The 25076-nt window shown below is 44.8% G+C and overlaps 2 pseudogenes; both read left to right on the top strand.

The window, feature by feature from the left end:
* The first annotated feature begins 13457 nt into the window (after positions 1-13457).
* On the top strand, positions 13458-16979 carry LOC100356588 (MSL complex subunit 3B-like; annotated as a pseudogene).
* A 2776-nt stretch (positions 16980-19755) lies between these two features.
* Positions 19756-24219, top strand: LOC127484813 (serine/arginine-rich splicing factor 2-like; annotated as a pseudogene).
* The last annotated feature ends 857 nt before the right edge of the window (positions 24220-25076 follow it).

The raw sequence follows: 25076 nt of genomic DNA, 5'->3' as shown, positions 1-25076 counted from the left end.
TACCTCTCAGAGGCCATCATGCGGTCAAGTCTCCACCTTCCATCAATCAACCATTAACATTAAGACATCAGAGTAGAAACATCTGTGTGAGTTTTGGAGGGAAACATTTCTCAACCCATTACACACATGTCTCCATTTTCATTCTGCTGTGGGTGGGGAAGACTGGAGGAAATGGGACACATCTTCAGACCTCAGAACATACATATTTTTAATGAAAGGGGTCTTCAGAATCCCCGAGGTGGGGATAGGGCAACCAGGGATGGGTCTAGAGGTGGAAACATGGCCAATCTGAACCTAAATCTAGGCTATCCCCACGCTTACCCGAGGCTTGTCCAGAGACAGTTGCCAGGTTCTCTTGGAATGGCAAGATCCTGCATTCCCCAAGAAACCCCAGTCCTTTGCACGAAAGGAAGCTGAGGTCTGCAGAGAGCAAGGCCTTACCCAGCCAAGGAAACTCTGATTTCACCACATTGCCTCGTGAATCACCCATTCCTGCCTGGAACCACAACTGCCGGCTGTATTCTTTATGCCCCTGAAACGAATATGGGTGCCTGTCCCAATCACCCTTGACTTTCTGTTGTGAAAAGATAGTCCCGGCACCATCCAGAGACTTACAAGACACAGCAACAAACTCAGTGGTGCAAAAATGTCCTGCCAACTGACACGCAGGCCCCCGCTCATGTTTGAGTTTCGGCCACTGGAGAAACAGGGGCTGTCCACCCATGCATCTGGAAACAGGCTCTCCTGGCTTCCAGGAACCTCAGGCTGTGTCTCAACCCTTGACATTCAACCAGAGTAGGAGGAGTGCCTCTGGACTACTCCAGGACTCTGTGTCTCCTTAACCATTCACAATTCATGCTGTCCAGGAAGACTTTCCCTAGGGCCACTGCCCTGCCCAAGGGCAGAGCCTGCTTGGGAAGGCAGTGAAGCCATTCTATCATGACTGCAAACTGAAGGCACCCCACATGCCCATCAGGGCTTCCATTACTCATGCCTGTGAAATGGAGAAGACTCCCCTGACATGGCTGAAGGAGGTTTGGAGGGGAACTGGTGGCTGGAAGCAGGCAGGGTAGGTAAAACCCAGTGCAATAGGGCCACTCACATTATCAGTTTCCCAGACACCCAAGGAAACTAGCACACCTGGGTATTTGCCTGCTCACCCAATCACAAACTTCCCCTACTGGTGAAAAGGAGCCACTAAGTGTGCTTTCAACCCAAGTTTTTTAAATGAGTAATCTGGGAGTGCCTGGCTGAGGCAAGACCTGGTGGCAATGATTGGAGGCAGGTGGCACAAGCGAGGGCCAAGCAGTGGAACAGCTGCTCTGCTGGTAGGGATTGCCTCACCTATTGGGGCATAGTGTGAAATTTCGGAGTCTCACTATTCCACTCTTAAAATAGGCTCCATACCTTCCTTGAGAGAGATTTCAAGGGTATGGTGAGGGTCTAGCCTGAATCCCCTCATTCCACAGGACTTACCTCAAGCATTCTTGATCTAAAGAATCACTGTTTTTTTTTTTTTTTTTTTTTTTTTTGAAATCAGATCAGACCTATTGTCATGTTTAATCCCAGTGAGAGTCAAGTTGGGAATTGATAGTTTCTTTTCTTTTTTTTTTTTTTAACAGAAGATCAGTTTAGTGTACATTAAGTAAAGATTTCAACAGTTTGCACCCCCATAGAAACACAAAGTGAAATATACTGTTTGAGTACTCGTTATAGCATTAAGCCTCAGTGTACAGCACATTAAGGACAGAGATCCTACATGAGGAGTAAGTGCACAGTGACTCCTGTTGTTGACTTTACAAATTGACACTCCTGTTTATGGCATCAGTAATCTCCCTATGCACCAGTCATGAGTTTCCAAGGCTATGGAAGCCCCTTGAGTTCTCCAACTCTTATCTTGTTTAGACAAGGTCATAGTCAAAGTGGAGGTTCTCTCCTCCCTTCAGAGAAAGGCACCTCCCTCTTTGAAGACCTGTTTAAAGAATCACTGTTCACCAACCACTGTGAACCCCTGGTGGTCTAGTAGGGACCCTAGCAGATCAGTGTTGGGGAATGTGTACCTGCCTTAGGGTGTTTTCTCTCAAATCAGGCAATGATTGAAGAAGCATGAAATTCTTGATCCTGGCTTCCACTCAATAGAAAAGTAAAGTTTCTCATTGAAAAAAAAAAAAAAAAACCCTCATTGTTGACTAACCCCTGAAGGCTCTATTACAAATTAATGACTCAGGGAAGCACGGAAGCCTCATGGGGGTTTGTATCACTTTTATTTGTATCACTACTATTACTTTAAAGATTTTCTAAAAAATGAAATTGAAGTATTAGCTCCAAAGAGCTGATATTTGTGGGAGAAAAGAGTTCTCTCCAAAATTCTGTTTTGGAACAGGGACAAAGCCAGATCTATTTTCTTTCTAAGGTGTATATTTTGTACCATGTTGTCTTTTTTTTTTTTTTTTTGACAGGCAGAGTGGACAGTGAGAGAGAGAGACAGAGAGAAAGGTCTTCCTTTTTCTGTTGGTTCACCCTCCAATGGCCGCCACGGCTGGTGTGCTGCAGCCGGCGCACCGCGCTGATCCAAAGGCGGGAGCCAGGTGCTTCTCCTGGTCTCCCATGGGGTGCAGGGCCCAAGCACTTGGGCCATCCCCCACTGCACTCCCGGGCCATAGCAGAGAGCTGGCCTGGAAGAGGGGCAACCGGGACAGAATCCGGCGCCCGGACCGGGACTAGAACCCGGTGTGCCGGCGCCGCAAGGTGGAGGATTAGCCTAGTGAGCCACGGTGCCAGCCTACCATGTTGTCTTAAATAACAGAACAGGGGAATCCAGCCATACCATATGATGAGGTTAATAGTGTTCATTTTCAGGGTCTCACAACCACTGAGTAAGGCACACAGTACTTGCCCTCGGATGAACAGCAGCTCTGCCCATTGCTCAGCCATTCTGTGCTCTCTGCCTCCGATAATCAGTATTGAGACCAGCAGGATGCCTGGTGCATCACCCAGCCTATCCACAGTGCACCACTCCCTCCTGTGGAGCTAAGCAAGCCTCAGTCTCACAGGTCTGAGCACTGCAACTTCAGCAGTCATCTTCAACGCTCAGCAGCTGCCCATCTCTGCCTGGCACTCTCTGTGCACACCAGCTCAGCTAATCTTCTCAGCTGTATCAAAGGAAGCTAAGCACCGGTTCCTCCTGGCACAGATTGGCAGACCAGGCCCAGCTAGAGATGGCCCTTGCTTGGAACACCATCCTGCTCTGTGATGGATCCCGGGCTCCCTGCCACAGTCCATTCTCCAACCAGCGGACTGAGATGCTGTCCTGTATGCCCATCAATGTTCAGTGCTCTGAAAGCCAAAGCCATGACTCGCTTTTCCAGGCTCCTTGTCTTGATTAGGATTTTCAATGCTAACTTGAGTGCAATGGGGACTCATGGTGGGGATGAATTAATGTGTTGTGTTAACTCTTTTTTTTTATCTTTTTTTTTTGACAGGCAGAGTGGGCAATGAGAGAGAGAGAGAGAGAGAGAGAGAGAGAGACAGAGAGAAAGGTCTTCCTTTTTGCCATTGGTTCACCCTCCAATGGCCGCTGCGCACCGCGCTGACCTGATGGCAGGAGCCAGGTACTTATCCTGGTCTCCCATGGGGTGCAGGGCCCAAGCACCTGGGCCATCCTCCACTGCACTCCCTGGCCCCAGCAGAGAGCTGGCCTGGAAGAGGGGCAACCGGGACAGAATCCGGCGCCCCAACCGGGATTAGAACCCGGTGTGCCGGCGCCACTAGGTGGAGGATTAGCCTATTGAGCCACGGCGCCGGCCTAACTCTTTTTTTTTTTTTTTAAATAATTTCAGACAAGAAAATGTTGAAGCATGCTCCAAAGTTCCTGTGTGCTTTTCCCCTAATTTTCCTAATCATCATATCTTAGATAACCAGATAGTATTGAAAAGGCCAGGAAATTAACTGTTGAAATCTTTACTTAATGTATACTAAACTGATCCTCTGTAAAAAAAAAAAAAAAAAAAAAAAAAAAAAGAAATTATCAACTCCCAACTTGACTCTCACTGGGATTAAACATGACAATAGGTCTGATCTGATTTCATCATCATTTAAAAAAATCATCTATTATTTTTCACTTTATGTTTCTGTGTGAGAGCAAACTGTTGAAATCCTTACTTAATGTATACTAAGCTGATCTTCTGTATATTAAGATAATCGAAAATGAATCTTGATGTGAATGGAAGGGGAGAGGGAGTGGGAAAGGGGAGGGTAGTGGGTGGGAGGGACGGTATGTGGGGGAAGCCATTGTAATCCATAAATCGTACTTTGGAAATTTATATTCATTAAATAAAAGTTAAAAAAAAAGAAAAGGCCAGGAAATTAACACTTATGAAAGATGAATACAATTGACTCAGAGTTTTTCAATGTCAGCATTATTATTTTGTGCTGGATAATTCTTGGTTTGGTAGCACAGGCTCTGTGCATTGTAAGATGATTTGTAACATTTCTAGTCACAACCAATCAGATAACAGGAAGAACCTGCTTTCTGAGTAGGGACAACCAAAAATATTTCCAGGTGATGCAAAAATAGTCCATGTCCTGTGAAACTGTCCTAAGCTTATAACCCTTGTGTGGACACATGTTCCCGTTTTTAATTCCTCACATTTTCATGTGTACTGTCTGAATCTAGGGTGGTTTTTGATATAAAGCTCTATGAAATTTCATCAAATGTGTGGACTGTGGTATCCATCACCACAATCAGTACAGAAAACTGTTCCTCTTTCACTAAGAAACTTGTACTTGCTGCTTCATTGTCACACTCTTTTCCCACCCACAGCCCCTGGCAACTACTGGTCTTTTTCCATGTCTCCAATTTTCTGATACCAAGAACAATATTTGAAAGGAATCTGCTATGCTTTTCATGTTAGATTGAATGTTGCATATTCTGCAAGCCCTGTGTGTTAAAAGCTTGGTCTCCAGCATGATGCTATTGGGAGTGGTGGAACTATTAGCAGGTATGACAAATTGGAAGGTCCTTGGGTCATTGGGTGTATTCCCCAGTACATAGTTCTCATGAGAGTGTTGTTATAAGAACCCGAGTTTGGGCCCAGCCTCTCTGATTCTTGCTGACCATGTGGTCCTCCCTTCATAGGCACTCCACCAGTGCCATCCACTGCTGTCATCAGAGGCCAAATCAGTGGAGCTGCTCAACGGTAGACAGGAACATGCAAAAATCCTGAAGCAAATGAAACCTGTTTCTCTTTTGAAGTTATGCAGCCTCAAGTATTTTATGATAGGGATGAAAAGCTGACTAATACAGAATCATTCAGAATATAGCCCTATGGGAGTACATTTTTTCCTCCTTACATATAAAGCCATGAAGATCCACCCAAGTATTACTTGTATCAATATTGTATTTCATTATTGCTGGGTGTTATTATGTGGTGTGCTTGTATAGCCATTTTTAACCATACATTTTTGATAAGCATCTTATTTATTTATTTGGAAGGTAAGACAACAAAGAAATGGGAAGAGAGAGAGACAGAATGATGGAGGGGGGAGAGGGAAAGGGAGAGGGAGAAGGAGAGGGAGAGGGAGAGGGAGAGGGAGAGGGAGAGGGAGAGGGAGAGGGAGAGGGATGTATCTTACAGCTGCTTGTTCACTCCCCGAATGGCCTTATGGACTGGAGCTGGGCTAGGCAGAAGCCAGGAATCTGGAACGCTATCCAAATCTCCTACATGAGTGACAGGGATACAGGTACATGGACCATCTTTCACTGCTTTCCCAAGCAAATTTACTGGGAGCTGGATGGAAAGCAGAGCAGCTAGAACTCAAACTGGCACTCCAATATGACATGCCAGCATCTCACATGGTGGCTGAACCTGCTGTGCCATGACAGAGGTCCCAGGCTTCTGTGTTTTACACTCCAGTTTTTTCAATATTTTTAATTAAGCTGCTAGGAACAGGTATGCAGGGTATCATGTAGAAAGCAGTATAGTTTATAAATCTCTTTCTTTTGAGTAACCTATCTATATCCTATTGTTCCACTAATATTTCCTAAAAATCACATTCTTGGGGCCAGTGTTGTGGCACAGCCATCAATTGTCACACCAGCATCTCATAATAGTGCACTGGCTTCAGTCCCAGCTGCTCCCCGCTAATGCTCCTGGGAAAGCAGCCAAGGATGGCCCAAGTACTTTCATCTATGCCATGCATGTAGGAAAACCAGATGTTGTCCAACACTCCAACCTTTGGCCTGGACTAGCCCTAGACTTTTCGGTCATTTTAGCAAGTAAATCAGATGATGGAAAAAAATCTATCTCACTCTCTCTGTGTCACTCTACTTTGAAAATAAAGTCATTTTTCTTTAAAAAATGTTTTTTTTTCCATGTATGGATTCACATTTTTCCACCTTTGCCAAAACTCACTCTGCGTGGCAATACAATAAACTGCCACTTGGGAGGCCCACATCTGAAACTGGAGTGCCTGGCATCAAGTCCTTTCTCTGACTATGATCCAACTTCTTGCTAATGCACCTACAAGTCAGCAGTTGACAATGAAAATAACTGGGTCCATGCCTCAAATGTGAGAGACAGAGTTCTTGATTCTCTCCACCACCCCTGCCCCAACACTCTGCCCTTCAATCAATCAGCTGATTTACATAAATACATGTTATTTTAAACACCAGTCTGCATATTTTACTCCACTCATTTTTCATTTGAAAGACAGAGTGATCTGACAGGGGTAGGGAGAAGGAGAAGTGCCATCCACTGATTCATGCCCCCAAAGCCCACAACAGCTGGAAATAAGGCTGGGGCAGGCTGAAGCCAGGAGCCCAGAACTCCATGTGGGTCTCCCAAACAGCTTTCAGAAACTCGGTCACTTGAGACTACCTATTGCCTCCCTGGGTGCACATTAGCAGGAAGTTGAAATTGGGAGTGGACCTGGGTCTTACACCCCAGTACTCTGAGATCAGATGTGATGTGGGTATCCCAGTAGCATTTTAACCATCATGCCAAAAGCCTGTTCCCAGTCACAGTTTTTGTTTTGTTTTCATCAATACTTTCTATTTTCTTATATTTTAATATATTTTTAAAATATTTTATTTATTTATTTGGGAGGAGGAGTTAGAGAGAGGGAGAGAAAGAGAGAAAGGCCTTCCACCTGCTGGTTTACTCTCCAAATGGCCACAACAGCCAGAGCTGGAACGATCTGAAGCCAGGAGCCAGGAACTCCTTCTGGGTCTCCCACGTGGGTGCAGGAGCCAAAGCACTTGGACCATTTTCTACTGCTTTCCCAGTCCATAGCAGAGAGCTGGACTGGAAGAGGAGCAGCCAGGACTTGAACCGGCGCCCATATGGGATGCAGGTGGAGGCTTTGCCTACTACACCACAGCACTGGCCCCAATACACTTTTTTTTAAAGATTCTATTTATTTATTTCAATGGTATCATGTTGCGAGGGACTTCCGCAATGAAGTGAGTGGTGGGTTACTGCCTTGCATAGTCCTGAATCTTTGATTTACCTCCAAATCCTGAACCTCATGGCATTTGTGTAAAAAGAAGCAGGAATGAAGTTTGTGAAGGGGAGTGGATAGAGGAGTGAGGATTATTAAATAAATGACTCCAGAATTTTTCCCCTTTACAAGGTCTACCCATTCAGATGTTAAACCTATCCAGGAATACCCACCTAGACATGTTAAGAATGGTTCTTCAGGGCCATCAAAGAAGGAGGTACCTTTCTCTGAAGGGAGGAGAGAACTTCCACTTTTACTATGACCCTGTCGGAATAAGATCAAAGTCGGCGAACCCAAAAGGCTTCCGTAGCCTTGGCAACTCATGGCTAGAGCCTAGGGAGATTACTGACGCCATAAACAAGAGTGTCAAATTGTTAAGTCAACAACAGGAGTCACTGTGTACTTACTTCTCATGTGGGATCTGTCCTTAATGTGTTGTCCAATGTGAAGTAATGCTATAACTAGTACTGAAACAGTATTTTTACACTTTGTGTTTCTGTTTGGGTGCAAACTGATGAAATCTTTACTTAATATATACTGAATCAATCTTCTGTATATAAAGACAATTGAAAATGAATCTTGATGTGAATGGAAGGGGAGAGGGAGCAGGAGATGGGAGGGGTGCGAGTGGGAGGGAAATTATGGGGGGGGGGAGCCAATGTAACCCATAAACTGTACTTTGGAAATTTATATTTACTAAATAAAAAAAAAAGAAAAAAAAGAATGGTTCTTGACAAAACCTGTGGGCACTTAGCGGCCCAGTTCTGTCATTACATAAAATTAACTATTGTACTAGATTCACCAGTGAAAAAACAATGTCAGAATTTATGCAGGATTTTGGCACTCATGGCCATAAGTCTTGGCATGCATTGGCAGGCAGGAGAAAAGAAAGGCTAGAAGGGGAGAGGAGCAAACAAGGAAGGGGAGGGGTATAATGAAGGGCAGGAAGATGGAATGGGAGGAAAGGCAAGGAACCAGGAGACCAAAAATTAATAATAATAATAATAATAACAACAAAAACATGGGGTCCTGCAGAAGGAATAAGATTCCAGAGTGAGAATACAGTGCCTGAAGACAGAGCCCCCAGCTTTAGCTCAATCCCTCATCCCTTAGGCTGTGATGACCACCACTGCCTAGAGGTCCCCTCAGGACAATTTTGCTGAATTCAGGAAGAAGCTAAAAGAGTAGAGATGTACCAGCATCTCCAAACAAATCTCTCAAGTTGGTTCAATGTTGTTCATTCACAGGCATCTCCCGAGTTCCCACAGTGGGGCAAGTGAAGCACTGGTTCTTTCTCTTCCCTGGAGGTTTTTAGATCTCAGTGTAGCCAAGGAAACCCCATGTAAGTAAGCAAGGCAAAGCCATGCATGTTAGTCTCTCTCAGAACATGCGCACATTCACTGTGGGCGGGCCTGCCTTTGTTGGTAGATGCTTCCTAGTGCTTCGTCTGGAAGGGTGGAGTGCATTTCTTGGGCAATGCATCTCTATGCAGTGTAGTATGCATGGGAGAGGAACATGGGCTTGTCTAGGAGACACTCATGAAAATTCACACTCCTGCAGAAAAGTTCATGTTCTGATCCCTGAATATCACTGAACCCTCCCATTTCTGAACAATATTGCCTGGAAGGGGTCTGTCATAAACTGCCTGCATGTCTCTATTCTCTGGCAAGTTGGGAATCCCCCATTACTCCTTCCCTGACCGATCATAGCCTAGTACTTCCCTCCAGAGGTGGTACAGATTGCTAGAAGTCAGGGTTTTGCTCCCTAGAAACTTGAAAAAATGGAACTCATATTTGGCTCTGCCCCCTTTTCAGATTCTAAGCAGCTGTGTGTTTCCAGTTCCTAGTCCCTGATAAGAAAATTCTCCAACCCCACCAAACCCTTCACACAAGGATTTCAGAAAGATCACTGGGTTGCATTTCAGGACCTGGTAAGACTGTGGAGGACGCTCTGATTTCTGTGACCTGAAGGAAGCCATGGGCTGCAGCTGAAGCCAATCATTGTGAGCATTAGTACCAGGAGTCCTGTGCGCAGGGGTCTTCTTCTCACTGGGAACCTCAACAGAGAGTGTTAAGGTAGCGACAGCTCAAGACACACCTGCAAAGAAGTGGGCTTTATCTGATTCCCCTACTTTTTGATTCTGTCTGTTCTGCTTAGACTATTAATTATCATCAATTTGGTCACTAATTTGTATTTAACCACTTGCAGTGTGTTATGTCCAGCTCAGTACTCTGTCAGTCAACATATTTCCTCCTCACATGATCTCTACAAAGTGCTGATTGACATCCCCACTGTACACAGGAGACTCCAAAAGGTGAAAATCCCTGCTTGAAGTCACACTGCCAAATTCTGGCCGAACTGGAGTGGCATCATTTCTTCTGTGTGTAGAACCTGTGCCCTTTCTACTAAGCCACCTGGCCACGCACACTTCCACTCCTCAGGTCCATTCCCTACCTCACTATGCTAGCTCAGCAGATTCCTTCTGTGTGCAGGTTCCTGATGTATGGTATCTTCCAGATGGCAAGCTCAGCGCTTTTTCTGGATGAAGAAGACACATAGCAAAACATTTCCCTTATTTCTTGAGATTGACTCCTACTGTCTTAAGGTTAGAGAAAAAAATCCATAGACATAGCACACTGGTAAAGAATACAGTTACTCAGACTTAAGAATTTCATGGACTGCTAAACATAAAACAAAACTGGGTACTCACATGGGGTCACCAGTTTTTCGTTCTACCAGTTAAGATTATTCAAAAGAACATCACTTACAATAACTACTACTACTGTTAAGAGTACTAGGAATATATCTGAACCTTATAAGAGAGATTTTCTGAGGTAGAATTTTCAATGTAGAATGTTCTAGACAATTATGTTAATCAGTCTTCGCAATAACCCAAAATAGTAGGCATTATTATCTTTCTGAATTTAAAGAAAACAAACTAGGAAAGTATAATGTTCATTTGATAACAGTGAAACTATGTGCTCTCTCATCCCTCTTTTGTAAGAGATAGCTTTACAAATGATCATGCACATAAAAGAGGCCTGATTTCAGAGCTTGGGAGTCAGTAAAGCACAGACAGGTAGGCAGATTGAGGGCTCAGTGTTTCTTCTTACTTTCAAGAATCGTTTTGCCACAGGATGCATTAAGTATCCCGAATATTGAGAATACCTACTAATAACACACCCTGTGCTTAGCAATGTACCTTATTTATCTCACTTTTTACTTTCATAACCACCATTGTCACACGGCCCATTTAATAAAATAAAGATTTTTCATGTAAGTAAAAATAGGCACAAATAGGGTTTGATGTCCTGGATTTATGAGGGCAGGGACCGTGGAGCCATGCTGCTGGCGTCTGCATCATGGCTTTGCTGGTGGATTACTAGCTGGCTGATCCAGTGAGTTACTTTTTCTCCCTGTGCATGTTTCCTCATCTGTAAAATGGGGCAATCAGAGCATCTACAAAATAGTTCTGTTAAGGCCTGGGGTTGTGGCACGGTAGGTTAATCCTCTGCCTGTGGCACTGGCATCCCACATGGGCTCCAGTTCCAGTTCCAGCTGCTCCTCTTCTGATCCAGCTCTCTGCTATGGCCTGGGAAAGCAGTGGAAGATGGCCCAGACGTTTGGCCCCCTGCACTCATATGGGGAACCTGGAAGAAGCTCCTGGCTCCTGGCTTCAGATCGGTCCAGCTCCAGCCTTGTGGCCATTCGGGGAGTGAACCAATGGATGGAAGATTCTCTCTCTCTCACTGTTTGTAGCTTTCCCTGTCAAATAAATAAATAAATAAATAATAAAAATTTTTAAAAATAGCACTGTTGTGATGTTAAATGAGATTGTAATAACAGTAATTTACATTTAGCTGGTTCTTACTGTGTTCTAGGGAAAGAACCAAGTGATTTTACTAACATTAAATTCTCTTAACAGGTCTATAGACATAGATGTGCTGTTATCCTGTTTACAGGTGATGTTATTGAATCACAGAGACTTTAAGTAACCTTTCCTAAGACTCTCATTTTGGAAATGTCCAGAGCTGAGATTTGAACCTATCCTTTTAGCACTATCCCTGACACAGGGGACATGATCAATCATATTTGCTATTATGTAATATGCTTTTATTATTATCTTTCTGTAATTAGTTAACTAGAGCTGACCAGAAATATGAATATCTTTTCAACTCAAAATTCTCTTTACTTGTTTGATTAGAGAATTAGTGCCACAAATACCTAAGGTACTTTGGTCATTAGTAACCAAGGGATAGAAGGTAACATCCTAAGTAATGAATTGAAAACAGGATGCTAAAAACAAGGGACTGAGTGGTGGCCAATTTGCCTGGGAGTTAAAAATGCCTATGTCCCTTATCTGAGTGTTTGTGTTTTTTTTTTTCCTGGCTCAGCCCTGGCGGTACCAGCTATCTGGGAAGTGAACCAGCAAATGGAAGACCTCTGTCTTTCAGATAAAATATAAACAAATAAAGAAACTTCTGTCAAAAGAATATAGATGAATAACGTTACTTAGGTTATTACTCAGGGAATAGTGGTATAAGAAACTGAAACCTTGAATTGGAAAACATCTTTCTTAATGTCACTTTTTTGTATTCAATAGTTTATTTTTAAAATTTCTTTGAAAGGGAAGGAGGGAGGTAAGGAGGTTGAGAGGGAGAGAGAGAGACTTTTCCATCTGCTGGTTCACTCCTCAAATGCCTGTAGCAGCCAGGACAGGACCAAATCAAACGCAAGAGACTGAAACTCAATACAAGTTTCCCATGTGGGTGGCAGGGACCCAACTACTTAAGCCATCATCTGCTGTCTCCCAGGGTGAGCACAATCCCAGGCACTCCAATATGAGATGTAGGCATCCCAAGTGATGTCTAAACTGCTATACCAAATGCCCATCCCATCAGTATAACTTTTTAAATAATGGCGACTTGTACAATCTTTATTTATTTATTTATTTATTGAAAGGCAGAGAGAACACAGCAAGGAACACAATGACAGAAAGAGCACTTTCATCCTCTGGTTCAATTTCCAAATGCCTACCACAGCCAGTGCTGAGCCAAAGGATTTATGGGCCAACAAGAGGAAAAGATGACCACAAGGTGGCAGTATTAGACAGAAACTTTGAAAATGTGACAGTTTTGCAGGTGCAAAAGTCCCTCACAGCATGAGACCATCCAGTGCTCTATTTTGGGACGTGAGGAGGGTCAGTGAACTCATGAAGGAGAAGGGGATCAGTGAGGGCTCTTATACTTCTAGGAACACTTCCCTCCCCAATTTATGAGACATCATTACCCCAATACTAACGTCAGACAAGAACACCGTAAGAAAATTCCAAGGCCAAATGCTTGACAAATATACATGTAAAAATCCTCAACAGATACCAGCAAACTGGAACAGCATTTTAAATGATAGAACACACTATGATCAAGTGGAATTTATCCCTGGAGTTCAAAGATAGTTTGAGATACACAAATCAGTAAGTGTGACACCACATGAACCAAATGAAGGGTAAAAATCATGTGATCTTTTCAATAGTTGCAGAAAAAACACTTAACAAAAATTCAACATCCTTTCATGATAAAAATTTTCAATAAATGAGGACTAGAAGGAAATTTCTCAATGCAATAAAGGTAATTCATAATAATTCAACAGCTGACATCACATCAGTGATGAAAAGCTGAAAACTTTCTCTCTAAGATCAGGAAAAAGACCGGGATGCCCACTCTCACCATCTCTATTCAAGATAACACAGTAAGCCATTGCCAGAACCTTTAGGTAAGAAAAAGAAATTAAAGTGGTCCCAGGTGCTTAGGCAGCTGCAGGTTATGGTGCAGACATGGCCCAGTCCAAGAACCACACCATACCCACCCAGTCCCAAAATGGTACAGAAATGGCATCAAGATGCCCTGATCACAAAGATACGAATCTCTTAAAGAGGTCGACCCACGTTCCTGAGGAACATGCATTTTGCCAAGAAGCACAAGAAGGACCTGAAGAAGATGCAGGCCAACAATGCCAAGGCTATGAGTGCGCATGCTGAGCCTATCAAGGCCCTGGTCAAGCCTAAGGAGGCTAAGCCCACGATCCTGAAGGGTGTCAGTGCAAACTCGCTTGACTTGCCTATATCGACCACCCCAAGCTTGGGAAGCATGCCCATGCCCACACTGCCAGGAGTCTCAGGCTGTCCCAGCCAAGGACCAAGGCAAAGGCCAAGACTGAGCCCCAGATCAAGGGCAAGATCAGGGCTTCAATCAAGGTCCAGGCTCAGGCTTAAATCAAGGGCAAGGGCAAGGCCAAGGCCCAAACCAAGCCCAAGGCCCAGGCCCAAACCAAGCCCAAGGCCATGGCCCAGACCCAGGCTGCACCTGCAACCCCAGTTCTGGCTCAGGCTCCTCCCAAAGCTACCCCCAAAACCTCCCTAGTAACACTCTTTGCCTGCTAATGCAAGAGCAGAAGGATTGGTGTGACCCCTGGGCTGCTGTCTGTATGGGGCTATTGTCCTCCTGTGCTATTTGTACAAACAAATCTGTCAGGAAAAGAAGAGAAGAGAAGAGAAGAGAAGAGAAGAGAAGAGAAGAGAAGAGAAGAGAAGAGAAGAGAAAGAAGGAAGGAAAGGAGGAAGGAAGGAAAAAAAGAAATAGAAAGAAAGAAAGAAAGAGAGAAAGAGAGAGAAAGGAAGGAAGGAAGGAAGGAAGGAAGGAAGGAAGGAAGGAAAGAAGGAAGAAAAGAAAAGAAAGAAAAGAACGAAATTAAAGGCAGGGCCAGCACTGTGGTACATCCAGTTGAGCTGCTATTTTGAATGCTGGTTCCTCTCTCTGCTTCTTATTCAGTTCCCTGCTAATGTACCTAGGATGACAGCAGAAGATGGCTTAAATGCTTGGGCCCCTGCCTCCCACATGGCACACCCAGATGAAGTTTGAAATAAAAATGAATATGGGGTTGAGAGAGGGCGCGAAATTTAAGTTGCGCTCAGCGGAGAAAATGCTGTGATTCTAGGCTGACCCCAGCAAGGTGGGAGTGCTCTCCGACGCAAAGCTGCTCGCTGTTATCGAAGGGAAAGAGGAAAATCGCAGAAAGATCTCGGAATATCTGATCCATAATGGCCCAGAAGCTGGGATAGACGGCCGCCGGAGATGGTGAGGAAGAGCGTCCTTTGCCTGGGAAGGTGGCAGGAGAAGCTGGCTCTGACTGAAGACGCGCTGCCGTGTGCCCTGTGGCGACTCTGTCCGGAAAAGCCTCCGCATTGAAGAAAAAGATGGAAATGATGAAAACTCAGCGCTCCTTCTAACGACAGTGGGGAAGAAAAGAAGAGGCACGTGGAGGAAGTGAGGCTGACCAAAAGGCTGAAGTGAAAGAACCCGCGCTGCAAACCGAAAGGAACGTGGAAGAAAGGAGAGAAACCCCAGAAATCCCCCAAGTTCGGAGGCAGCAGCTGGAGGAGGATTATTACCATATTACCAAGAGGAAGCAGTTAGTGACACTGCCGAGCCAGACCAGCGTCATCACTCTCTTGGAATCCTAACGTGAAGCATTTTGTCACCAGTGCCGCCGCCTCAGCCCCGCAGCGGCCTCGGCACCACCGCGCCACGGCGCACGCCGACGGGGATGCCAGCCAGTCCCATCCCCGCAGACAAGAATGTTGGCTTTTGTAAGGAGATGCCTCCGTTGAACCCGTCCACACTGCAGTCTACAGAGAGGCAGCCGACCACGGAGGAAGCGGCCACTGGCGAAAGGCATGAAGCCCACCCAGAAGCCTTGCAGTCCGTGAGGCGGTCCAAATGCCACAGCATCAACCAGGGCAGGCGGTGTGACAGCAGCTTCAGCCCTAGCGTCGGCAGCGCAAGGCCACGCTGCTCCCACGCCCGAAAGGGAAGACGCCTGTGGTACAGAGGGAGAGGATCGTCCTCAACTCCTCCTCTGATTCCCAGCAAGGAAGTGAGCGCTGGGTTCGCTGGCCTTAAGGGGAGAACCTATGAAATGAACGAGATCCTCTCCTGGAAGCTTGTGCCTGACAACTACACCCCGCCCCGCGCCCCGCCCCGCCCCGCCCCGGGTGGCCAGCCGCCTCCACCTTCTTACGTTTCTGGCCGCAACATTTGCTGCGCCTGTTTGTAAATCTTCCAGTAATGCTTCCGAAGATGCCCTTTCCTGGGAAGACTCTGAAGGCTTTACTGAAGCGCTTTAATCTCTTGCTGAGGTTTTTAGCAGAACACCATGATGTCTTCTTCGCAGAGTCAGCTAATGTTGCTGCCAGTGAGGCACCGGACCGCACCCAGAACTCTGAGGCAGTTTATTGTGTTGATGGTTTGGGGACAACAACTGCTGTGTCCAGCTCCGTGTTCTGTGTTCCAGGTGAACAAGGAATGAAATGATGGGCTTCTGTACAAAGCCTGCAAATGCCGGGCCCACCCTGGAGCTCAGGCAGAGGCAAGCCTTGTTTCTTGAGTTACTGTGGTTATTTCTGTTAAGAATTATCTTGTGGGTGCCTGAATGTGCTCTGACATAACATTGCGCTGCACAGATAACTGTGATGGTGGGAAATGAGCAGCCGTGTTGACCGTGAAACTTTCATGAAGGTGTCCATGCATTAGGCTGTTTTGGTCGACAGTGCAATTAGTTGTTAGCAAAGAGCATATTGTTTACTTTTTAGCATTAAAAACAATTTTGTTTCTGCAAACTATTTTCTTGTGATGAGGCAGAGCAGCTCTACAAATTTTAGCTTGTACTTGGAAACTGTAAAGTAATTAAAAATATTTTAAGTAATTAAAAATATTCGCATTGATATTGATGGCAAATTTGCCGCTATATGTTGGCTTGTCATGGCTTGCTTTCTGGGTAACATTATTTTTGCTGATTTAAATGAAGTGTTGATGTCTAATTTGAGGTTTTGCATTCATACTTGCTGTATAATGTTATAGTCCCTTTTCTGTAAAATGTTATTTTTGGTGTTCTAAATCAAGTATTCCCTGCCTTATTTGAAAGATAAAAAAATCACATCTGGTATCCTTTTTGCCTGTTTTTCTGTTTGCTGTGCTGTGTAGAGGCTGACCTCTTTTACAAGGCCATGTTCTCAGGCTTGCTAGGAGTTTACAAATCCTGTGTTTTGGTATGTTTTGATAAAGCTTTTAAGGCTTTCAAGATAGTCTATATTATAATAACGTAGTTTATATCTTATATTGATTTCTTAGAAATAGGGTTGAATTTTAGAAGTTTAAAGTTTCATTTTTTAAAAGTTTTATTTATTTGAAAGGCAGAGCTAGAGGTAGAGATAATGAGGTGGAGAGGGAGAGAGAGAAAGCGCCGTATCTTCCATCTGTTGGTTCACTCCCCAAATGCCTGTAGCGGCTGGGGCTACAAATGAGAACCCCAAGACTCTATCCAGGTCTCCTACATGGGTATCAGGGACCCAAGAGCATTATTAGGAAGCTTAATTGGAAGTGGAGCCATGATTCAAATCTAGGCACTCTAAAATGCGATTTTGGTGTCCCAAATGGTAGCTTAACTGCTGCACTACATTGATTGTCCCAGAAAGTGACTTTTAAACACATTTTCTTCATGTATGCTAAGAGCAGTTGGTATTCCCAGTAGATTATTGGTAACTATTAATAAGTTGCATAGCCTTTGCATATTGCAGTTAATATCTTTATTTTTCTCTTCAGCATTGTCCCTTTAAAATGCAAGTGATTTAGTTAGGTTTTCATTTTGCTAAAATTACTCCATATGGATCAGTATTAGAAGTGTCATTGATAAGCCATTGTATTTTTATTTATGATTTATTTTTTAAGATTTATTTATTTGAAAGGCAGAGTTACACAGAGAGAGGAGGGGCAGAGAGAGAGAGAGAGAGGTCTTCCATCTGCTGGTTCACTCCCCAATTGTCCACAAGGGCCAGAGCTCTGCTGATCCAAAGCCAGGAGCTTCCTCTGGGTCTCCCACTCGGGTGCAGGGGCCCAAGGACTTGGGCCGTCTTCTACTACTTTCCCAGGCCATAGCAGAGAGCTGGATTGGAAGTGGAGCAGCTGGGACTTGAACCGGCACCCAGATGGGATGCCAGCACTTCAGGAGGAAGCTTTACCTGCTACGCCACAGCGCCTTATTTGAAAGATAAAAAAAATCACATCTGGTATCCTTTTTGCCTGTTTTTCTGTTTGCTGTGCTGTGTAGATGCTGGCCTCTTTTACAACCCCTTCTGATTTATATTTTAACTAAAAATATAATTTTAAGTAGCGGTGAAAATGGGAGCCAAAATAAAAACAGATTTACAAAAGTACATATGCACTAGACTTTGAGGATTATCACTGTAATTGAAAATAGAATTTTGTGCTGAGCTTTCTAATGCTAAGATAAAAATCTATCATCATATAATAGAAGAAAACCCATGAGCCATTTAGTAACAAGCAGTTGTTCATTTGAAACCTGTTTCTTTTAATTCAGAACATGTTTCCTTAGTAACCCATTTGGGGCAGAAGTGCCTGACATTTGGCATCTAGGATCCTGAGACCATTGGTAGAAGAGAAACAAGTGAGTTTTTGCGATTTAGAGGAACCTCCCTCTTTACTGGAAAGCTCTCAGAGCTGTATACCTAACATTCTTATTCCTTAAATGTTAATATTTTTTTTTGACAGGCAGAGTGGACAGTGAGAGAGAGAGACAGAGAGAAAGGTCTTCCTTTGCCGTTGGTTCACCCTCCAATGGCCGCCGCGGCTGGTGCACTGCGGCCGGCACACCGCGCTGATCCGATGGCAGGAGCCAGGAGCCAGGTGCTTTTCCTGGTCTCCTATGGGGTGCAGGGCCCAAGCACCTGGGCCATCCTCCACTGCACTCCCTGGCCACAGCAGAGGGCTGGCCTGGAAGAGGGGCAACCGGGACAGAATCCAGCGCCCCGACCGGGACTAGAACCCGGTGTGCCGGCGCTGCTAGGCGGAGGATTAGCCTAGTGAGCCGCGGCGCCGGCCTAAATGTTAATTTTTTAAATAAAAAAGTGTCAATTAGGGATTAAGCAAAGTTGTCGCTCCCCGTCTTCGTGGAGGAACGACACTAAACCCTGCGCTGTTCTTTCGTCTGCTCGGCCCTCCCCGGGTTTGCTGCTGGTTCTTCCCGGGTTGGCTACTGTCCCTTCCACCTCCGTGGAAGGGCAGTTCCCCCTGGCCACATTCCCCACTTCCGCAGGGGAGCGGCACACCGCCGGCCGGCTCTCTCGGGGGCTGCACAGGTGTTCCTTCAGATAGATGTTCCCCTTAGATGTTCCTGGTGCATGCCGTCTCTCTCCTCCTTTATAGTCCTCCTCCGCCAATCCCAACTCGGCTGCCCACACGCCGAGTACGCTGCTCTCCTCCAATCAGGAGCAGGTTCAGCTCCTGGAGGTCATCACTCAGGTTGGCAAGAGGCAGCTGCGTAGAAGCTGTTTTCTCCTCTCCCAGCGCCATATTGTGGGAGAGCAGATGCATAGAATAAGTCTTAATTCCAGTAACTCAGTCTAGTCCGGGTTGCTCCCCACACAAAGTTAAAGGAATTTTTAATACTGGACTAGATGATCATGGAATCTTTGTATGGGGTGAAGTTTATAACTTATGCAAAAGTAAATATTCTTAGTAATATGTATGGAGAAACACTGTTCTGGAGACAATAATTTAGGTCATAAGTTCAATAAATTCCTTAGTCTTTGTTACTGTGTCTTAGGCTGTGGGACTGCAGAGATAAGATATAGCCTTTGCCCTCAAGGTCTTGGTTTAGATGAGGAGCAGTCAGCTAACCACACAGCATGCCATGAGGAATACTTTGATGGAAGCCAGTAATCTTAAAACCAACCAGTAAATGTTTGAAGCGATTTGGAGATGACTAGAATTAGGGTGATGAGGCAGAGGAAAAGTGTGTTTCAAAAGGAAGGGGTAGCACATATGAAAGTGCAGGGGTGTAAAGGAAGAGACTTGCATTTACTTTCTATATTGCATATCTAAGTTCCTGGGGTCATTTGTAAGGTTTTCAGTTCAGTTGAGAAGTATGTAATTTCGTGAATTATAAATTGCTTCACCAGGTGATCTTGCTCTACTTTAACTTAGTATCAGAGAAAACAAATAGCAAATGATGGAATTATTAGTAAACAAAGAAGCAAATATTCATGCAGTTGATAAGATGAAAAGACACAGTATTTTGTTCTTTTTTTAAAAAAAACAAAGCCTTAATTTTGTACTAGAGAGCTAACAGTCACTCAAGTCAGAAATGCTAAATTAATGGTAAAATTAGATTAATTGGGATATAATGCAGAAATACCGATATAATTCATCAGGTAGAAAAGCAGTTATTCAGGGGCTGGCACCATAGCTCACTTGGTTAATCTTCCGCCTGCGGTGCCGGCATCCCATATGGGCACCGGGTTCTAGTCCCGGTTGCTTCTCTTCCAGTCCAGCTCTCTGCTGTGGCCCGGGAAGGCAGTGGAGGATGGCCCAAGTGCTTGGGCCCTGCACCCTCATGGGAGACCAGGAGGAAGCACCTGGATCCTGGCTTTGGATTGGCGCAGCGCACCGTCCATAACGGCTATTAGGGGAGTGAACCAACGGAAGGAAGACCTTTCTCTCTGTCTCTCTCTCTCTCTCACTGTCTGTAACTCTACCTGTCAAATAAAAAAAAAAAAAAAGAAAAGCAGTTATTCAGATTGAGCAACAAAAAGAACAATGTAGAGTAGGATTCATCTTCCCATATAATAGTGACTGATGTTTATTATTTGTAATCTGACTTTTTTGCTCATATGATCTTATTTTCGTTAATGGGTTCATATTTGATTGGTTTTATAAAGTATGGAATTTTAAGTTTACTTTGTGATTCAGTTATTGGGTTTTGTAGTGCTTTTACTGTATTTTTAAAATCTCTTATTATGTACCTTTCCTTTAAAAATGCTGTATTAAACATGAATAGGAATTGAAGGTCAAAAAATGAATATGGGGCTGGCACTGTGGCATAGCAGGTTAAAACTCTGCCTCTTGGTGCTGGGATGCCACACGGATGCCAGTTCATGTCCCAGCTGCTCCTCTTCCAATTCAGCTCTGTGCTCTTGGCCTGAGAAATCAGTGGAAGATAGCCTAGGTGCTGGGGCCCCTGCACTGACCTGGGATACCAGGAAGAAGCTCCTGGCTCCAGATCGCCCCAGCTCTGGCCTTTGAGGCCACTTGGGGAGTCAACCAGCAGATGGAAGACCTCTCTCTCTATAACTCTGCCTCTCAAATAAATCTTTTAAAAAAGGAAAAAAATTTAAAATAATCATTTAAGATTATTTGAAATAAATAAATTTATTTGAAAGGCATAGTTATAGAGAGGCAGAGGCAGAGAGAGAAAGAATTCTTCCATCTGCTAGTTCACCCCCCAGATGACCGCAATGGCTGGAGCTGTGCCAATCCGAAGCCAGGAGCCAGGAGCTTCTTCTAGGTCTCCCACGTGAGTGCAGGAGCCCAGGGACTTGGGCCATCTTCTACTGCTTTCCCAGGCCATAGCAGAGAGCTGGTGGAAGTGGAGCAGCTGGGACTCGAATCTCCTGCTTTACCCACTACACCACATTGCTGGCCCCCCAAAATAAATCTTTTTTAAAAGATGTATTTATGTGGAAGGCAGAGTGAGAGAGAGAGAGAGAGAGAAAGAGAGAGATATCTTCCATTCTCTGATTCATTCTCCAAAAGGCTACAACAGCCGGGGCTGGGCCAGGCCAAATTCAGGAGCCTGGAACTCCATCAGGTTCCCACGTGGGTGGCAGGGACCCAGGCACTCGGGCCATCTGCTGCTACTTTTCCAGATGCATTAACAGGGAACTACATCAGAAGTGGAGCAGACAGGACATGAGCTGCTGACCATATGGGATGCTGACATCACAGGCAGCAGCTTAACCTACTTTGCCGTGACACTGGCCCCCAAATAAATCTTTTTTAAAAAAGTCATCCAAATGAGAAAGGAAGAAGTATAGTTGTCAGTTTTTAGATGACTTTATGTGGCAGGTGACATATCATAAAAGCAACAACACAATCCTATTAGAACTAATAAATTCAGTGAAGTTACAGAATACTATATCAACATACAAAAATCAGTTGCATTTCTATACACGAACAATGAAGTATTTGAAAAAGAAGTAGGAAAACAATCCCATTTTTGAGATTATTTGCATGGTATTGCAAATAATAAGTAGGGATAAATATAATCAAGGAGATGAAAGATTTGTATATGAAAAACAATAAAAAAGAGAAATTGAAGAAGACGCAAACACATGTAAAGATATTTGAGGTTCGTGAACTGGAAGAATCAAAACGTTCATACTTTTGAAAGAGCTCAAGTCAATGTCTTTCAATATATCAGTGCCATTTTTTCACAGACATAGAAATAACAGTCCTGAAATTTGTATGGAATCACAAAAGACCCCTAGGAGCTAAGACAATCTTGAGCAAGAATAAAAATTGGGAAGCATCAGACTTCCTGATTTCAAATTATATGAGGATTAGAAAGCTGTAGTAGCCAAAATGGTTTTACTGGCATAAAAGCAGAAACAGACCAATGGAACAGAATTGAGAACCACGAAGTAAACCTCTACATACATATTCAACTAATCTTCAACAAAAGTGTTGAGAATACAGAATAGGAAAAGGATAGTACCTCCAGTAAGTGGTAGTAGGAAAACTGAATATCCATATGCAGAAAAATGAATTTGGACCCTTACTTGCATTAAATGCAAAATTCAAGACAAAACAGATTAAAGGCTTAGTAAGATCTAGAGTGGGTGTTTGGCATAGTAGTTAAGATTTTGCCGGGGCCGGTGCTGTAGCGCAACGGGTTAACGCCCTGGCCTGAAGCACCAGCACCCCAGTGAGACCCAGCTGCTCCACTTCCAATCCAGCTCTCTGCTATGGCCTGGGAAAGCAGTAGAAGATGGCCCAAGTCCTTGAGCCCCTGCACCCGTGTGGGAGACCCGGAAGAAGCTCCTGACTCAAGGGCTTCGGATCAGCACAGCTCCGGCCGTTGCGGCCAACTGGGGAGTGAACCATCGGATGGAAGACCTCTCTCTCTCTCTCTCTGCCTCTGCTCTGTGTAACTCTAACTTTCAAATAAATAAATAAATCTTAAAAAAAAAAAAAAGATTTCCCATGAGACACCTGCATTCTATATTGAAATGCCTGGGTTGGAGTCCCTGCTCTACTTCCGAGTTCAGCTTTTTTACTCTGGGAGGCAGTGGGTGATGGCTGGATTGCTTGAGTCCCTTCCACCCAAATAGGAGACACTGAGTTCCAGCCTCCTTGCATCGTCCCGCCTATCCTTGGAGATTTCAGGAGAGAGTCAGTAGAAGGAAGAGCTCTCTTGCACTTTCATTCTCTCTCTGTCTCTCTCCTTTCTGTTTTTCAAATAGAATTAAAATACATGAATAAACATTTAAAAAGACAAGTAATGCCAGAAATGTTAAAACTGCTAGAATAATACAACATATGGAAAAATTTCTTGACATTGTTTTGGGAAATGTTTTTTTCTTTTCCTTTTTTTTTTTTTTTGAATAGGGCCCCAAAGCACAGGCAACAGATGCAAAAACACACAAGTGAGAGTGTATCAAACTAAAAAGATTCTGCCCAAAAGGCAACCAATGGAATGGGAGAAAATATTTGGAAACCATACATTTCACAAGGGGTTAAAATTCGAAATATATAAGGTACTCAAACAACTGGATGGCAAATAAAAAACTAAACAGAGTTGCTGCTCAGGTGTGCCCACTTTCAGGCCTTGTCTGCTGGCCTCCTCCACGCAGGCCTGCTTAGCTTTCCCACGCAAGAGCCACTGCTTGAGGAGAGGCACTGGGTCGCCCTCCAGGATCTGAGAAAGCCGCCACCTCGTGGGAGCACGCGGATCTGCCCAGGAAATTATTGTCTTGGCGCCAGTTCACGGGGTGGGGGTGGGAGGGCTCCAGCTGCCTCACAGCGCTGAGCTATGGTCGCCTGCCTCCCACTGTGGCAGGTATGACCTCTCTGAAGGTGGACAATATCGTCCCTCGCCCGACCCGCTAAGGTGGGTCTTTGAGAAGTACTGGTGCAGAGGCCACGTATGCATCTCACAGGACAGCTACACCGGGAAGTCGCGTGCTTCTACTGCACGGGCTTCCGCTACAAGTGCGACGCCAAGGACACCATGGGCGCCGTACACTGGGCTGTGCAGGATGGCCGCAAGGTCCGGGTGCAGATGGCGTGCTACAACCGCCCCCAGACTCTCAACACAGCCACAGGGGCCCGCTGCCCCACAGGTACAGGGTCAGCGGATAGGGACACTGGAGCCACAGAGTTGGAGTCGCTCCAGGTCCCAAAGCCAACCTTGCTACAGCGCTCCAACTCTTGGTCCTGCTTGTGCTCCTTCTAGACATCCAAGTCCAGATCTATGCGAATATCCAAGTCCAGTCCTCCTCCGTCTCCAGGTCGTGCTCGCCATCCCAGTGTAGGCCCCAGTCCAGGAGTCTGCCCCAAGCTCTAAGCTGGAATCCAAGTCCACCCCGCCCCACTGCCCCAGGTCTCCAGAAGAGAGAGGAGCAATTTCCGCTTAGGAGAATCATGTGTCCGCAGGCAACCTAATGGAGGACTTGGGGAAGAGGGACCACACAGTCTATCGATCTGTTGAAGAATGTTTGGAATAAGCAACTAGCAGTTGGAAAGGCACACTTGTGAAGCAAGTGGGTAGCTGTTAAGGTGGCATATTGCAATGCAGAAGGGTTGGCTGTTCCCTGTTTTCTCCTGATTGCTCTTGTGTAAAGATGCCTTGTGAAGAAACAAGTGGCTGTCCACTTTATTAAAATGCCTGACAACTTCACTTCCAGACACTCGGATCTTGCATATAAATAATGGAGCATACAGTGAGCAGTTCTAGTTGATAATAAATACACCCCCCCATGGTAAATCTGATCATCTTGTATGAACTTCTAAAATGGGAAAAGCTAAGGAAACTCATGGTTTGTAACTTTGTAAGTACTTATACCATGGTGTATCTTTTTGCGTATGACTATTCTGTGCCATAAGCATTGTTTCTGTAGTTTAATTAAAACATTTTCTTGGTGTTCAAAAATAAAACATAAACCCAGTCCATTTAAAAAGTGGGTAAGGGCTTCTAGCAAGATGACGGCTGAGTACAAAGCTCAGGTGATCATTTCCCACGGAGACACCAATTTGAGTAGCTGTTCACACACCAAGACACCTTCACAAGAGCTACAGAAGCCAGGTGAGAGACTGCAGTGTCTGATTTTAGTAGTGCAATACAAGGTGCACTGAAGAAAGCAGGAAGAAAGGAATTGTGATGTCATCCCTCTCCCGGCTCTGAGCAGCACAGTGTAAAGGAGACATGCCTCATCTCCTAAATTAAATCCAGATCACAAAGTTGAAATTTGGTATCAGACCTGTCACATAAAAGCCACCACTGAACAGGTCCCCATGGCTCCTGCCCAAAGCCTGTTCCTGCAGTTTGAGATTTCACACCCTTGTTAGCCTGGTGGCTAAGGGACCACCATCACCACCCTTTTCCCAATCTCCAGCAGACAGTGGAGCAAGACACTAGAGAATAGACCAGGAGAGGGAGCTTAGGAC

Source organism: Oryctolagus cuniculus, chromosome X (assembly GCF_964237555.1).
Source record: "Oryctolagus cuniculus chromosome X, mOryCun1.1, whole genome shotgun sequence".
Taxonomy (NCBI): Eukaryota; Metazoa; Chordata; class Mammalia; order Lagomorpha; family Leporidae; genus Oryctolagus; species Oryctolagus cuniculus.
Note: the sequence above shows the minus strand (reverse complement) of the source record. Positions and strands in the feature narration are given on the sequence as shown.